General features: G+C 37.4%; 1 long non-coding RNA gene across 2 annotated transcripts; it reads right to left on the reverse strand.

The window, feature by feature from the left end:
* Positions 1 to 1,185: 1,185 nt before the first annotated feature.
* LOC126650515 (uncharacterized) lies at positions 1,186 to 13,312 on the reverse strand. Of its 2 annotated transcripts, XR_007631440.1 has the most exons (4): positions 11,273 to 13,312; positions 10,243 to 10,291; positions 8,970 to 9,061; positions 1,186 to 2,321 (listed from the first exon to the last, which is right to left on the reverse strand). It is a non-coding gene; the product is annotated as an uncharacterized LOC126650515 (long non-coding RNA). The 2 variants fall into 2 exon arrangements; XR_007631441.1 differs by lacking the exon at positions 10,243 to 10,291.
* Positions 13,313 to 17,402: the final 4,090 nt, after the last annotated feature.

The raw sequence follows: 17,402 nt of genomic DNA on the forward strand, positions 1-17,402 counted from the left end.
CCAACTCGAACTGCTTCATCAGGAGCCAACCATTCAGAGACGGAAACTTTAGTCCCAGAATTCTGCAACCAACAAATTATAAGCCAGGGATTCTGAACTAAATAATTCACTTGGTAACAGTGTTAACTTTAGCAAATGCACAAAACCACCAGAATCCAGAGAGGAATTGTTTGCAACTCACCACGGTAACAGTGCACCAAGGCCTGCTATCAAAACTCACCCCTCCCCACTAAATGACTTCTCTTGCAGGAATAGACAGAATATCAACAACCCTCTCCCCAGCCGCCTTTCAAATACTAGTACAGACTTCAGTACCACACTTTGCAAATAACACATAGGTTGTTTGTGGTGTTTTTTCATTGTTTGTTTGTTTCTTTAAAAAAAAAAAATTGTCTTTCTGCACTTAAAGAAAAGGCTGAAGAGCTCTTTGAGCAGCCCCTCTCTAGATCAGGAACAGGCCGAGCCTGCTCCCATTAATGCCAATTCAAGCCTCACAATTGACTTCAAGCGGGAAGAGAATCAAGCCTTGTAGAGTGCAGGAGTACATTGTTAAGTACAATAATATTTGTTTCACCTTCACCCATCTTAACCTCTTAAAAGGCTTAAATTTACGGGCAACAGTGTCTGCTCCTCTCAAAGGGGTTTTGCAAATGCGTAGCATTAATCTGTCCCTCGATTTTCCACTTGAGATGGCACACACAATGCGGCAAAGAGCAGCAGAAAGGTATGTTGGTAATGACTCCCACTGATAAATCCATACATATTTTACATTGGAGTGTGACCCTTACACAGATTAGGCTCTCATTTTCCCACAAAAGGTGATTTGCATCTAGTTGGCTTTCTTCCAGATGGTGACCAGAAAGTGCACCAGGGAGGCTTGCACCAGACACCCTCAACATTCTAATAGCCTCAATATGGCTTTTGGATTTATGGCCAAATCATCCCATTAGTACACAGCTCTATTATAACACAACTGTAAATGTAATTACGTGAGATAAAGGCTATCCTTCATCAAGGACAGCTGCATAGCACTAACACTTTATTCTTACCTGATTCAGCATATGCTTTGTAACTCATATATTTTGAAACAGGAAACAAGAAAAATGTCTGTGTCATACCATAGTGAACACTACACATCTGCTAAGCATTTTTTCTATGAGTCTTCTTGCTCTGAGTCCTCATGTATCTTCCACCTTTATCTTATATTTTCTATATACTCATTTATTACAGAAAATATTTCTATGGTATCCCATTTCTTTTTAATGTAACATCATCAAAGATAAAAGCAATATACAGGTTCAAGAACTGCATCCACATAGAGAATCTATACTTGCTGCAAGCTGTATGTTCAAAATGTATTGCAGTGATTTAGTTCAAATATGTTTAAAGTAATGCTTCTATTCATTCTCAGGTGTGGTTTTTCAGTAGATAAGTCAAATAGAACAACTTCTCTGGTTTGCCAGGGAAATGGCTGAGAGATGTTTGACTCTGTGCTACCCCTAATCCATCTCTTCTGATGAGACTGAAGAAAGCAACTTCTTTCTTCCCACGCTCCCTCTCAGGTTGGCTCCAAGCTCCCCAGGCTGTGGGGCTGCAGTGCTGCTTTGCCCTTCTCTCTGCTGTCTGTGCTCTCACGTGAGACCCATGGATTTGGTCCCAAACAGCTGTCAATGCGGGTGTTATGCAACTGCTTCTCATATAAATGGGTTCTTTCCTTTCAGCTGCTCATCAGTTCCTCAGGTTCTGAGTGTTCCTGGTTCCTTTCTTTCCTGCTGGCACTCACCAATGGATCTGACTCACCTAACAGATGAGTGATGCAACAGTTTTCTCTTAGGAAATATATTACTACTCTGAAGCCTCCTGTGTTCATATATTTTACATGAAGATGGCCCCTCTGGGCCACTTCCCTGCTAGCCAGTGACGGGCAGTTATCTTCACACTAGATCACACTGCAATCACTCACATTTACAGCTCCCACCTTACATCTGACAGTTCTTTACAGAGGAGCTTGCTAATTCTGAGATTCCAGGCACCCCTTTCAACAGAAATTACTCTGTGACTTAATTACAGAGAAATTAATTATACCTGATCTGCAACACAGGTTCATCCTGCTCATTTTGTCCTGTTTCCTCAGGCTGGAAACATGTCACTGTTTATTGCTTTTAGTGAAAAAGTCACTGAAGACCCCTATTTACTAAGCAGCAGACTCATATATTTGCTGATGATCAGCTGAGCTTCATTCTCTCATTTCACTTTTGGAACTGAGACATTTTCAGTGCTGCAGCACAGGTTCTCCTCAGGTTCCAGGTCCCACACAGTGGCTGCAGGAAACCAGAGCAGAGTTAGGATTTCATATCACCCACAAATAAATCCACCCTTACATCTTGTTCAGAGCTGCATGACAGAGGTGGTCTCTCCCATTTCCTGTCCCAGCACACTCCCTAAATGAATAAAGCTGCACATTAGAAGTTGAATAGATCATAACATTTATGACTTTCTTTATAAAGAGAATTAATGAACAGAGAGCACAAAAAATCCTTGCATTCCACCATGTCTGAGTAAAGTACAGTACTCTTGAAAGTAGCAACACTGGCAGAGCTGGTATTGACCTATAATAGTGTTCTGCAACCTCCTATCCAACATCCTAATATCACCTTACACCTCAAAAATTACCTCTGTACTGATAGAAACCATCACAAAATTAATATGACTTTAAGCCACTCATCAATAGTCATACAAACTCTGTTTTAACTCATGAGTCATCCTTCTCAATTATGTAATGTCCATTGTCCTCAATGTTCAAACATCTCAATAGCAGCATATTCCAAAAGTAATTAATATTCAATTATCTTACAGTCATCACATTTGCATATTAATATTTGCTTTGTAAGTCCCACAGAAATGTATTTGAAAGGTTAGGAGTGCTCTGATCTTGTTAAAAAGTAAAAATGTTAGGATTAATAGATTTTGAACACCTTTTAGGCAATGCTTCTAGAATCACAGATCCTCATGCATTTTTTCCCTGAACTCTGGATCTTCCACTGAGAAATCAGACTTTTAACAGTTTGACTCTATTACTGCTGCAGTCACATAAACCAGACTGAGGATATGCAACCTACAGTACTGCATAGCAAAGAAATAGTCTAAAATGATGGATTTTTCAAAGCAAAATTCTAAATACATTCAGGGTTAAAGCACAATATTGATTTTGCTGCTTCTGTGAATGTATCAGAGACATTTCCTAGCAGCACTGAAGGTCTTGCAGTGTCAGGGAGCCACAGTGAAGCAGCTGAACTAAGCCCAGGAAGTGAACTTTACTCCATAAAGTATAGAAAGCAGAGAAAAATAAAGATCCCAACAGCCTGTGCCAGTGTAAACAAGGATGAGAGGGTGGGGGAGAGGAGAATTCCTTACTCCCCTCAAATCTGGCAACTGCGTGCCAGATGGCATTCCCAAGCATGGGTGGAAAACATAAACAGGATCATAAGAATTTCCTATAGGAATGGCAGTATAGCATGTTCAGACTCTCATCTTTAGTTCCTAGTAAAGAAAAATTAAAAACAACAACAACAAAACCAAAACAAAACAAACAAAAAAACCAAACAAAAAACCAAACAAATGTAAGGATGAAAAAATCAGAATCTATGAGGGAAGAGACAGGAAAGAATTCTTCTTCAATCCTTCAGGTACTTAGTGGCAGTCCCCAGCTAATATAATTGATTGAAACCAAAAAGACACTCAGTTTAACAACTCTTTCTAATCCATTTAAAATATTCAAGAACATCCTAGCCTTGAACATAACTCCTTCCTTGAATTTGTCAGGATCCATTTTCAAACCCCATGTTCTTTAACCTTTTGCTCTACTTCAAAGTTAATTTCATAACTTCAGTTCTCCTGTTTACAAATTCGGTAGTGGTGCTGAACTAGCCATAGAGCATGTCATGGAGCACAGAATCACAGCTCTTTCGTCCTTACTAATGGATTAATTTAAGAACATTCAGTAGCACAGAATAGCAGAAGTTTATAAACTGTATTATCATTGTTTTCTAAAGTAACAAGGGACATTTAATTACTATCAAAATTTCAAAGGTGGTTCCAAACACAAGGTGCCAGGACTATAAATGTTATCTGGGAAAGTGCTTTAAAAAGGGACCTCAGAAAGTGTAAGATGTTACATAGAAAATATGCGTTAAGAGTTAAAAAAAGCTCCCTCTTCCCCCTCAAGGATCTCACTGGTTGCCATTTTCAGACATCAGTCCAATCCAAATAACCCCAAACTTTCCAATTATGCCTTCCTCACCAAGCCAACCAAATACATCTACCAGCCTCATTTCTCCCCCTAAAGAGGTCAGTTTTATCTCAGCTTTTTCATCTTCATTGTTTTATGCTAGCTTTATCCTCAGCTGTAATACTGCTTCTCATTTCCTGTTCTCTAAATAAACAGAAAATTAGGTTTTCAGTGCAGATACCAAGTCCTATCTTCTTTCTTTCTTGCCAAAAATAACTTGTTTCAGTGAGCTTGCTGGAATCATCACAGTGCTCAGATTTAGAAAGGCTGTTTTTTATAGCCTGTTTAAACAATATATTGCAGCTGGTCTGAACCAAAGCAGAAGTACTCACACAGGCTTTGTTAAGCTACTGTCTCTACAGTTAGGAACCTAAACTCTGTGGCATTTCCTTCAAAGCCCCTTCCATGATCATTTCAAATGCTTAACAAATACCATCCCACACACGTACAGTTAGAAGACAAGATTTGTCACGAAGGCAGAATGTAATCTGCAAAGTCTTTATTCTTCTTGAAACAAATTTGAAAGAAGTAAGTTTATTTTTGGTCCCACCACTGCATTTCTGGTTAATTGGGAGGTCTATTTCCTCACCTGCAATTGAACAAAGCAGAACAACTAAATTCAATGCCATCGAGCAGCACATTTCAGAGCTGAACAGAGAAATGTGGAAAACACATGGAAACTGTCTCCAGAAACACTATATGACTAAACTCCACTTTGGATACAATATAAATATCAAGTGCCTTATGTCAGGACTCTGCTAGTAAATCTTAACACACTATGTCAGTATTAAGACCTAATTTCAGGTTGCTATATGCAAATAGCATTGCAAAAGGTATTGGAGATTTCCTCCAGCGATCTCTGAGCTAATACCATACATACCTTTCACCACTGCGTGTTACTCATTCAAGAGAAATGTGTGCTACAGCCCTCTTATACCAATTATTTTCTTAGCATGGGATTAGCATATTACAGAGATTGTTCCAAACCTACACTGTATCATGCACCTAATGCTCCTGAGCAATGTCTTTCAAAAATGTAAAGTCAATTTGCAAATGAGAGGCACTTGCTTCCCCTGGGCTATTATATTGGGACTTATTTCAGATACTGCATGGTTTGGGGAGTTTTTATCTTTCAGAAAATGACAATTAAAGGCTTTAGGGTGCTCAGCAGGTGTTAGTGCTTGTTTTTACAATACAGTCAAGGTTTATGTTCCTCGGTTGACTGTTCTTTCAATCTTACTTCAAATATTCTCCACAAAACTTGCTGCCTGTTAACTTTTGTTGTTGCCAGTATGAAGGTCACCCATCAATATATATCAGTTGTACACGGCTTTCTTTCTTTCTTCCCCCTCTGAGACTGGAATTACAAAAGCTCTTCCTGCATATGCAGCACAGATTTGTGTCTTGCAGAGACATTTTCAGAGCCTACACCTTGTTTTAGTTTCAGTAGCTTTCAATAACATCTGACCACTTAAGTTTGCTATTGATAATGGTGGAAACTAACATAGCCACCCCTATTTAGTGCAGGACACAAACATCCTTTTCTCTTCTGACTGCACCTTTTGCTGCAAACACTCCAACTCCATTCTACTTTTCAGCTTTTATTCTTGCACAGGGATTTGAGAAAGAAACAAAGAAACAACTGCCCCTGGAACACTGCAATGCACATTCTTTTTTAGCCTACTTATCCTTAGCTGTCAGGTGGTTTATCTCAATTTTGTTACCTATGAGAAAATTCATTGCAAGTATCTTTCACTGACAGGTATATTTATAATCTTGGATTTCTGCAACGGTCCAGCCATAAACAATTAGACCATTGCATTCAAATGTACAGCTGCTATTCCTGCTCTAAATCTGCTGAGAACCCTCCTGCAGTTCCTTACTATGTATTTTCCACATAGGTCTGCACACAAATGAAGCAAAATAATCTGCTCTTTGCTAGGACTGTATGGAACCCTAAACACCCTGATTGGATTATGAGATGTTAAGACTTCTCTCAGTTAAGTTCACATTTTAAAGACTGAAAGCTTCCTCAATTACAAATCACATATTCTCATATATTCTGTCCACTCTTTCCATTACTCACGGTTCATTTAGACACTTCTGCCTTCAACCTGCCTTTCTCCTGGATTCATTTTCATCTGTAAACTCCATCACGACTATTAGTTTACCTTCCTTTTTATTCTAAAACCCTTCAGCTTCTTCTCCAGTAACTCCCATTTTACTATTATTCATAATCTGGTTTTCCTTCTCTTCTATACATCTTCTTCAACCATGCAACTGAATGCATGCAGCTACATATTTTACCTGTCAAATGTGATGAACTCCAGCTAATTATTTAATATATCATTTTAAGACACTTAATTTTAATACGTATTTTAAATTATATAAAATCTAGCACTTGTAACCTTAAAATTACATCTGTTTTTACAGCTCTGACACAGCAAGGCATGTACATAAAAAAAGTTAGTCTGTTAGGAAGGCTGAATGCTGCTGTATCAAATACCAGCTCACATTTCCTGAAAAGCTCTTCCACAGTCTACAAACCTCTGTTTTGCTTAATTTGTCCTGAATTACTCCTGAATAAGCACCCCAAAGATCTGAGGACTTACAAGCAGAATTAATTTCCATATTCTTCTACATTAACAGCCTAGCATTTTACCTTATACTACTGCTTTTAGGTTTTATTTCATTCTCCCCAACCTCCAAATGGTAGAATATTACCAAATTTCTTAGCAATACTGAGTAAAGCATAAAAATTGTTTATTGTGCTACTTTCCAGAGAAGCCAATACAATAGACAATGCTTAGGACTAGGTAATAAGTGTTGTAGTTACCACATATATTACCCCTTAAAAATTTACATACACCAAGTAGAACAGCCACTAATCTCAAACATGCCAGTATAAAGTCTTTGTGAGCAACAGCTTGGGTTTTCCTGCTATTTTTCTGCTTTAAGTTTATTCCACATCTATTGTAGCAGAAAGAGAAAGTGGAATCTGGCCCAAAGGCTACTTCTAATAAATCCTTCCCTTTATTAGTAGAAACACTGTTATTCACAATGCAACATATGTTCCTCTAATTACGTTTTTGAGTAAAAGTATTAATGACATTTTGGCCATATGTCTACTTATCCTTTTCAGAGCAAGTTTTCTTTTGACACATTTGCATTATATAAAGTTCAGAAACTTATAATTAAACAATAAATAATTATTAATAAACGTTTGGGATTTCAATACCTCTTATTTGCAGTAAAATAGAAGCCAAATGCAGACCCATCCAATGATTTTGAGCAGCACTCAGCTACTGAAAAGCATTTTTATGAATATTCCAACATAATGTAGGCTTTTGAATAACCTACTTTCTAATGGTGTTCCTTCATCAGGATATGAAACAAGCAAAATTTAAATGTTCAGCCCTTCTTACCTTCTTACAATTACCTTTGTAATGCCAACATAAATCCTTAAAGTATGGTGAAGTAAAATGGGATGGGAATTTGAAATGGAACATTTCAGTGTTTCTGAGTGAGAATTAAATATTGGAATCTGGTCACATTCAACAGTATCTTTGCAAATTCTTTCATGACTGACGTGAGGCATTGAAAAAGGAGATGCTCCCAAGTATTTGTATGTTACTCCTTGTAATTTTTAGTCATGCAACATGGTTTTCAAGAGTGGCAAACAAATACCAAGATATTCTATGAAAATTGCTCCTATGGATCCTAATACAAACTTGGATTAGTATTATTCTAGAAGTGAAAATAAACAGACCACACTAAAAACTAACATAAAATCAAAATTCATCATTTCCTTAAACCATCTGAGATCCATATTGTCCTTGTTACCTACTTTTCCATTATGTTCTCTGAATACTCGGAGGGAATAACACTATCTCTATTCTTTCTGATTGTGCTTTGTATTAAGCATGTGTGAAAAGTACAGACTTTCAACTCCTCAGAATGAAATCTTCTATTTCTCTGTGAGTCAGGTGGATCCAAATGCTTATAGAATTTTGACCCCTGAAAAAGTTACATCATGACAGTTTTGGGGTTCTCTTACAAGTGCCACTATAAAGGTTAAAAGTACCTCATTCTCACATTTATTTCAAATGTACTTCTAAATAGCCCCGAGAAACATGCTAAAAGCCAAACACATTCTAAATGCTCTCTAAAAAAAAAAAAAAAATTTACTTAAACATTAACATCAATACTTCTAGATTAAAGGACCACAAATGTGATCACTGCTGATTACACTAGTGAGACCCACTTAGAACAAGAATTCTCATCCACTAGAAAGAGGAGAAATTTGTTTCATATTGTCTACTGAAAGAACAGCTTCTGACTTTTAACCGTATGGGTTGGATTTGAATGGGATCAATAGAGCATTTCATCACCAATTACCTCAATTATTTAGCTTCCTTAAACAATCTCTCTTAATTTTCTGCCACAGGCTGGCCCTTTAATTATCTTCCTCTCTAAAGCAGAATGTCTTTCAAGTCCCTTTGAATGCCAGACTTGTCTGACTGCCAGGATGAGTGAGCGAGGAGGCTCCTGGAGACTATCACAGGCTTCATGGGAGCAGGAGTTACAGTCCCACTCCCTCTCTTTTTTTAACCAAAGAGAGTTGCAATGATGGAGGTGTGCTGACCTGCAGGAGCCAAAACAACCTCGTGTCTGAACCTACCTTTCTGAAGCTCTCACATGCTGCTGTCCATGTGTCCCAATTCAGTTCTTACAACATCCCAGAATAGATATTAAAGTGGAGAACAGCAGCCTCTGCAATGAAGATACCATCAGTTAACATTTCATTTGTTTATCTTAGAATCCAGAAAGAGCAGAATTCAGCATTTTTTTTATCACACACGGGCCTGACTTCATCCTTCTGGTATCATTTATATCATTTTTCCCTCAGCAATTTTAGAAAACACATTCTAAGCCCCAAACATAAATGACGTTAATTGGTAAGTTTGTGTTTGGGAGGCCATACTGTGGATTGCTGAAGATGAGAAGAACTGCACCAATAAAAATCTTCAGGTACATTAATGAAGAAATTAAATACTGAATTTAAGCTTAAATATATGAATTTTGAAACCTCTGAACATTAAGTCAGATGTCTTGGGCTGTCAGTAGAAAGTTAAACTTGCAGACTAAACCTGCCTTAGTCCTAAAAGTGCAAACAAAGTGGTCATCTGTCAGTAAAACCATATCTTAAGCATTTTGAACTTTGAGGAATTAATAGAAAAGCAAGCTGTTTGGATCTTTTTCTGCTCAGCTTAAAAATCTCAAAGAAAATGATAATAACAAGACTTTAAATCTTTTCTTGTTAACGTACTATAGCATACCAGCCAACATTTCCTTGAAACAATACTCAGGATAGCAAAGTACATCTCTTTCAGTACTATAAGTATAAAAAAGACATCTCCAGGCAATCATGGAAAATGCTTTCCTGATTTAAAAATGAAAATGGTCTTGTTAGCATTTTTGCCAAGTGGAATATCTGAAGAGAGTTATAAAACAACCACAGGAATTAAAAATATTATTCTTCAGCTCACAACTCATGCTTTTGATTTTAAAATCAAAATCACAGGTAAAGTGATAATTAAAAGCAAAAAACATACATCTATATTTTTGGGAAGCTGAACACCATCCAAGACAGCACAGTGAGGACTCCTGTATTTCCAAGCTTTTTATTCCTTATGGGTAAGGCCTAATTGGTAGACCTGTTTTTAGAATCAGAAATAAACTTTTGTAATACATTTAGAAGTCAATCAGTGCTGCCCTGAAATAAAATAAAGGTAATGCCCAGAGGTAACTCAAGGCTGATGCTTCTAATGGTTCAAACAGCAGCTCTTTCATTACACCTGATTAAGTATATAGGGAACAAAATACAAAAATAAATAAAACCCTACTTTATTCACATTTCTTATTAGCTGTTCCTATCCCCTTACAGGACTTACTCTAAAACTCTAACTCAGCCATTGACTTCAGAGAGAATAGGGTCAAGACCTGAAAGAATAAAAGCACTCAGTGGACACAAAGAAAAATATGTAAGAACCTCAAATTAAGATTCCTGTAAGATATTTCTGTTTAGTGCATTTGAAACAATCAAATTTTGCAGTTGAAATCTTAGAAATGCAACTGCATTATTAACTAGAGTCACTATAATATTGACGAAGAACGAAAATAACAATACAATTTCAATACAATTCACACAAATGAGTGAAGCTCATTCCGCCCCTTGAACTGATGTTGACATGTAAATTCAGGTAACACAAATGAGCACACCTGTCAGAGTTTCTCTCGCTGACTGGATAAAATAGAAATATTAAAGACTCCCAAGGCCTCCCGAGTGGTGTAGGCAGCCTCATTCCCTGAAGCAATGCTGCCATCTTGCGAGGGAAAAGCTTCAGTCAACATCTTCACTTATAGATTTATCCTGAGTGCTGGAGATCTATGGGACACAGGGGTAAGGAATCACCAGGGATGTGAGCTGGACATTTGCTCCCCCTCCACAAACACAGGTCTTTGAAAACAGAGTGGAAACGGTAAGCAATACTGTCCAGGAACTTGCTACCTTGAGGAGCAAGCAGAACATCCAATGTTGCTGTGGTAAATTCAAAACTAAGTGAACTGGCATTTCAGGTGAAAATGCAAGCAAAGGAACCACATGCAATCCATGCTTAAAGGTGGTGAATCCCACTCTCTTTCTTTTAACTTCCACTATGCAGTTGGTATCTTGTATTGCTGGATTGCAAAATCTAAGCAATTTAACAAAAAAAAAATTTCATGGTCAGATCCATCAATCCATCTTTGATATATGGACCAAGGGACAGAATGCAGTTTGCTGACAAAAAAAAAACCACCAGGCCATTGTTATTCTTGCTCTAATTCAAATATTTTTTGTTTTTCTAATTCTCTCCGTTATAATTCTCTAATAATACTAATGCACACACACCAGATTTCAAGACAAGAATTACAACCACTTACAGCTGGATTGAATTTAGTAGCATGGGCTGCTATTTCTAGAGTGAAATTTTCCAATTATGCTTTTACAGCTGAAAATGTCACTTCAAGTCTGCACATCCTCAGCAGGAATCTGTTTTGAAAAGTAAGGAAAAAGTAGCTTTAATATGATTGAAATATGCCCACTTCACCTTTGTGAATGGAATATTTAAGCCTTCTATTTCCATTTTTATAATGTGTAATGCAGAAAATAAAATTTTATCGTGTTTCATTTTGTGAAAGTAACAGGAAAATTTATAGTATTCTGATGACCACATGCCATAGAGTCTGCATACACATTCAGCTTTCACCTGGGAATACTGAAAAAGCTCCGAACATTAATTCTATTGGCATGCCTAAAGATTTCCTGTTGCTAGAAAAAAAATCACCTGCTCTTCCTGGCTGCAAAATTCATGTCTTCCTGCAAATCCCTCACAGCAGAAACAGCTTCAGGTCATTTGGCTTTAGAGCTGTAGCTATAGACAGTGACCTCCCCACTCTCCCAGCATGCAAATTTGTTATATTACCAGGAGTTATTACAAATAATTCCTTGCAGGTGTTTCTAAAATGAATCTGTTACTTTGCAGTTGAAGCAACTGCTGAGTAGATTGAGGACTGTTGGTGTCCATCATCACTGCGCACTGTTAGATTTTATTCTTGCTCAGTCTATCACAGCTCTGGGTCTTCGTTTATTCCTTGGAAAAATTGAGTAAACCACCCTTGTGCTCTGGGTATTGGTATCTCTAAAGGAAAGGACTGCAGCCTCAACTATCAGGCATTTCGGCACTTACTAGTTGAAAACTACCTGTATTTCTTAGTTTGCATCACCACCCCAGCATACACAGTGTGAGCCAAGAACACCTTTTCCTGCTCCTCTGCTCCTGCAGAAGGACAGGCAGAGAAGGGGGGAATTCTACCCTAGGTTTCCCAAAGAAGAGTTCTGGGAAACTGTAAAGCAGAAAATCTGGCCCTATATAATTAGAAAATGTTTTTGTTGCTTGAATTACCAGCAAGATCTGCTCTTAGTAATTACTTGGAGGTACAATGAATCAAGAGGTATTCTGCCTGCTTCTCTGTAAAACACATTGCCTTCCATTCACTACAACAGCATCCCTGAATTTTTAATTCAATATACTTAGTGGTCTGGAGTCTCTAAATTGTGTACTTGGTTATTTATTTAATCTGAAATGGCTGCCTAAAACAAATTGTTTAAGGAGAGATGAGATGACGTATTTCCCCTCCATTGCAAAGCTGTCATGGATTTGGGGGTAACAGCCTCTGAATTCTTTGATGCTTCATCACCAGGTTAACTCCTGTAAATATGCTTCAAAATCCGAAAATGGTTATGGCCTAAGGAAAGAGCAGGTAAGGGGAGGGAGAAGGGATGATGTGACCCACATTCACAGACAAAACCTGCTCATTATATTTCCTGGTAATGGTTACCCAGATGACAAATTTAGATTTTTCTTCTTTGCTGGAGTTTGAGAACTCTTAAAAAAATTGACTCAGGAGATGTATGTATTTCACTTGGAAAGCAACCTGACATTATTAGCATTGAAATGACCCTGTAAAGTTATGGAGCTTTGATTTTAAAGTGTTTTACCTCTATATCTCCCCTCAGAACATGAGTCTGCCCTCACATATTTCCCCTCTCCTACCCACCTGATCTTACTTTGCTGTCTTGAACCTATTAAAAAATCAGATTCACTAGAACTGTTTAATACAGAGGACACATTTGCGAGGGTGAGATTTTTTATGAAGTGTAAGATTTCTGTTACGCTGTACAAATTCATAGAGCTGAGCAAATCGATTAGGCTTCTGTTGGGAATTCCTTCTTTAGAAATGATCAGGATCTGTAGAAGCCCTGCAAAGGAAAAGATAGTTGCAGCAGGAATGTCATAATAGAGCCTATTAAATGAGGAGGAACTTAAAAACAAATTCAAAGCTAGTGATTTAATACATAGGATTTGTCTTTTCTGATTTTTTTTTGCAGATCTTCTGTGGATACAGAAGGACACACTAAAAAAAAATAAATATACTTATTATGGTATAGTCCAAAACAGCAATGTCAGCTTCACTACCTTTACATCAGTTTTATAACAGCCCAAGTTGTGGCTCCTGGTACATATACACTGTTTTTCCTTCAAATATGAAAAGCCTTAAAGCTCACCTGACCAACTAAAAACATCTCCAAAGCCACAAAATGCCCAGTGGAGGACTCAGTGACAACAGTCTGGAGGTCACTGTGCCCCACCCTGTCGCTGCAGCCCAGGGTTCCCTGCCAGCCCCAAGCAGCAGCCCCCTAGACGGGCCAGGACCAGCTCTGACAACCTGGATGGCCCAAACTCTGCTCCAAACAACCCCATGAGTTTGGGCACCAGAACAAGAACTAACAGGTCTGAATCCCTGAGCTCCTCTGAGCTGATCTGAGCTTCCTACATGAATTCTCGTGTCAGAACCATCTTTTCTTGGCAAGCAGCGAACATTCACAACTCTGTTTGAAGTGCAAAGGGGATGAAAAAAAACCTACTTCCAGTGTTACAAAATTCTTTTTTTTTCTTCAAAGCTTTTTTCTCTTTCTTCTTTTGAAGGAGTTGTCAGTCATGGCTCTATATTCATGGGGGAGATCTACAAAAGTATCCACAGGCTGAGTTCAGCCAAGTATCCAATGAACCTGCAGTGGGACAATATCACCGGTATCTGCACCCATGATGAATGTTCAGATTTTAATTGGCTGGGTTTTATTCTAACAGGACTTCTTTACTCAAAACCTATGTCAGTAAATAAAAGATCACTTTCTGAAACCAGAGGAATTCTTACCACAAAACTGTTTAGCAAGATAATGTTCCTAATAATTTTTGAGTAACGTAATTGAGTGATTCCAAATATCCATATAACTTGAGATATAGCCCCCTGTTCAGCCAAACCCATGACTAAATATGACACATCTTGTTCTAACAGATTCACAGAGTACATCAAGAGAATACTGTAGTAGCAACTTTCTATACATCTATTATCTGATGTATTATACATGTTGAAACTATTTTTAGCTGTTTATATGAGTATCATAAGGAATGCAGAATTTTAAGAAGAATCTCTGTGACAATTTCTGAAAAGAAATTATTTCCTGTATTAACAGCTAAAGATTCTGACCTACTCAGGGCACAGTTAGTCCTCCCTCAAAAAATTAATTTAAAATACTAAGTGCTTCACCTTGCAGGTATAGCTCAATGTACTGCAAACATCAAGTAAAGAGTGATTACTTACCTAAACTAAGGTTTTAAGAAATATTTTCCTTGATCATGTCCACAATTGTCAATGCCATACACAACCAGTATCATTTCTTAAAGAACATTATCTGCCCCAAGAGAGATTTCAGAAAAACAACATACATTCAAGAAAACAATAAAAGAAAAAGTTAAAAAAGACATGTTTTTTGACCACTAGGCTGCTCAAAACCATTAATTACTTGAATAAATGACCTTCACTTGAACTACTCTCCATACTTTGCTAATTGTTTATATTATTCTGGTTCAGTCCCACCAGAATTAGGAGAAAACACCTCAGTGACTTTATGCTGAAGCCCTTAGTGTTAAACTGAGATCTTATCCTTCTGACTGCTCCCTTCAAAGTGCTATCAAATTCATTGCAAAGGCTCTATTAAAAAATAAGGGATAAATAAGGCAGTACTTTCCATAAGGCTGGAGCATCGATCAGGCTTGGAATAGCCCAATGTCTACTTACAAAAATACAGGAATGAATCCTCATAGTTATTAAACTCATTACAAAATATCTAAACCTCCAGATTTCAGAATGTTAATTGAAAAAAGAAAATTTCTACTCTGAGAATGTTATTATACAAGAAACAAACCCTATCTCTACATAAGAACTCTATGAAAAGCAGATCAAAATTAGCAAGCAGACAAGTTGGCATAGTGGAAGGGGGCAGAAGTGTAGAAATGTAAGACTGACAGCCCATTTTCTGCACTGTGATAATAATTTTCCCAAATTAAAAAAAAACACTCTTGCTTTCTCTATTTCCTGCATGTTAGCTTTACCTTGCCTGTTTAATTAGGAATGCTTCTGCCATCAGTACTGAACCAAATCTGTTCATGCCCATCTGCTTAACAAATTTCTCTTTCACCGTTGTTCAATGAAGGAAGTCAACCCCAATCAGTCTGGTCTTGCTGCTTCAGGTAGCGTTTTAAATAATAAAAGGTTTATCATGTATCTGTGCAGGAAGAAATGAAAAACAAAAAGTCCGGTTTACTCGAGGCAGCAAGTTTGTAATAAATGATCTTTACAGAAGCCTGCATTTTGGTCTTGGTGACTGTGCTATCCCAGGTATTTCATATTCCTTCTACATACTGCACACAGATCAGCAACAGCTCAAGGAACAGGTTATTCGTCTCAATTCGATGAACGGAACAGGTAGATAAAATCTGATAGAGATCACAGAACCAGAGCAATGAAGCTGCACTTCCCACTGATCCTTTCTCTGGATTCCTCTGTAGGAATACAACGTCTTCCCATCTATTCCCCACATCTGAGATAACACGTGATTTTCCTTTCTTCAGCAACACTGAACCTGACATCTACATAAACAGGGATCTGAAATTACTGTATTGCACACACTGAACAAAGTGCATTTAATATCTTATCCTTCCTTGAATATTTATTTGCACTTTCAAACCCAGTAGAAGTCAGTCTAGAAAACACAATTGCCTTACTATCTGAATAACAAAATCTTCACACAGTGAAAAGTAAAGCAGTTTGAGTATTTCACCAAGACCTAGAAAAGAGAGGGCAAAGTTAAGAGAAGAGTAGCTTTCCACTGTTCTGTTGGGAGCTATGCCTTAAAATATTTAAGAAGGTTACGTCTGAAAGTTTTAAAAAAGGATATATGGGTTCTGCAGATTGCTAGATGAAGGAAAATTATCATTCTCCTGGCATATAAATGAAATACTGAATTTCAAAGCAATATAGAGCTCTGTAGAAAATACGCAAGCACCACTAAATAAGACCTTTATTTAAATAGCTGCATTGTTTAAATCAAAATCAAGTAGGAATTCTTTTGATGAAAAATAAACTAATTTGCCATAAAAATAAGATATTAACAAGAAAAGTAAAATACTTTCATAATCTTTTTATTATTTTTGGACTAGTGCTAATTTTATTTTTTTTTAATAGCAAGAACACACAACACTTCTTTGTCATACTTAAAACACCTTTAAATTTGCTTAAACTTGTAAACTCACTTCAACTTTCTGCTCTCTTATTCCCCTTTCCCAAAAGCCAAGTCAAAACACTACTAACTACACGGAAACACAGACTTGCTAGGCAGTCCTTGAAAATACATTTTAAAGCCAGTCTAAATATAACCTGCTCTGAGTTATTGAAGGACTTCAATGACACCCAAGATGCCCACATCATGGTACCAAGGACACTTCCTAAAATGTCATAAAACAGCATAAAGGTTCTTTTATGATGCTGAAAAAACCCTTCCCTGTTTAGCTGACCTTTCTTTGCAGTTACAGAACATTAACATTGAAACGTGGTCACTAAACTTCAGTTATTCAGCTAAGAACCTAATTAAACTATTCCCATCTCAGAAATTACAAAAAGCTATAGTCTTGTAACACATCTTAACAGGCTGGTGTTGTAGAATGGAGCAGAGAGGCCCCTGGACATCATTGCACAGAAGGCTCAGGGAGAATACAGACCTCAGTAAGGTAAATCAGGTACTCTTTATCTCTGCTAGAGGTGTAATAATTTCAATATAAGAGCACACTTTTTTATAACCCAGTCACTGCATTCTACTATACTGAAATAAATTAGCCTTAACAACTACCACTGAATCCATGCAAATACATTCCTTTTAGTTTGCTCAGCAGTGGAACAACAAAGATGTTTCAGTCTTACTAAATTCCTGGTGGGTTTTCTTTTTTCCCACCCTGTTTTCTGGCACTGGATTCATGTCTGATGTTCTGGAAAACTCAGCATTTGAACCATCTTTCACAGTATAGAAACAGGATTAATTAAGCAGTATCTGAGCACAGTTTACATCATTAAATATCTGTGACTTGGTAAAATCACCATTTTCTTTTACCTGTGA

This window comes from Myiozetetes cayanensis, unplaced genomic scaffold, assembly GCF_022539395.1.
Source record: "Myiozetetes cayanensis isolate MyiCay16 unplaced genomic scaffold, myiCay2020 scf6-25, whole genome shotgun sequence".
NCBI lineage: Eukaryota > Metazoa > Chordata > Aves > Passeriformes > Tyrannidae > Myiozetetes > Myiozetetes cayanensis.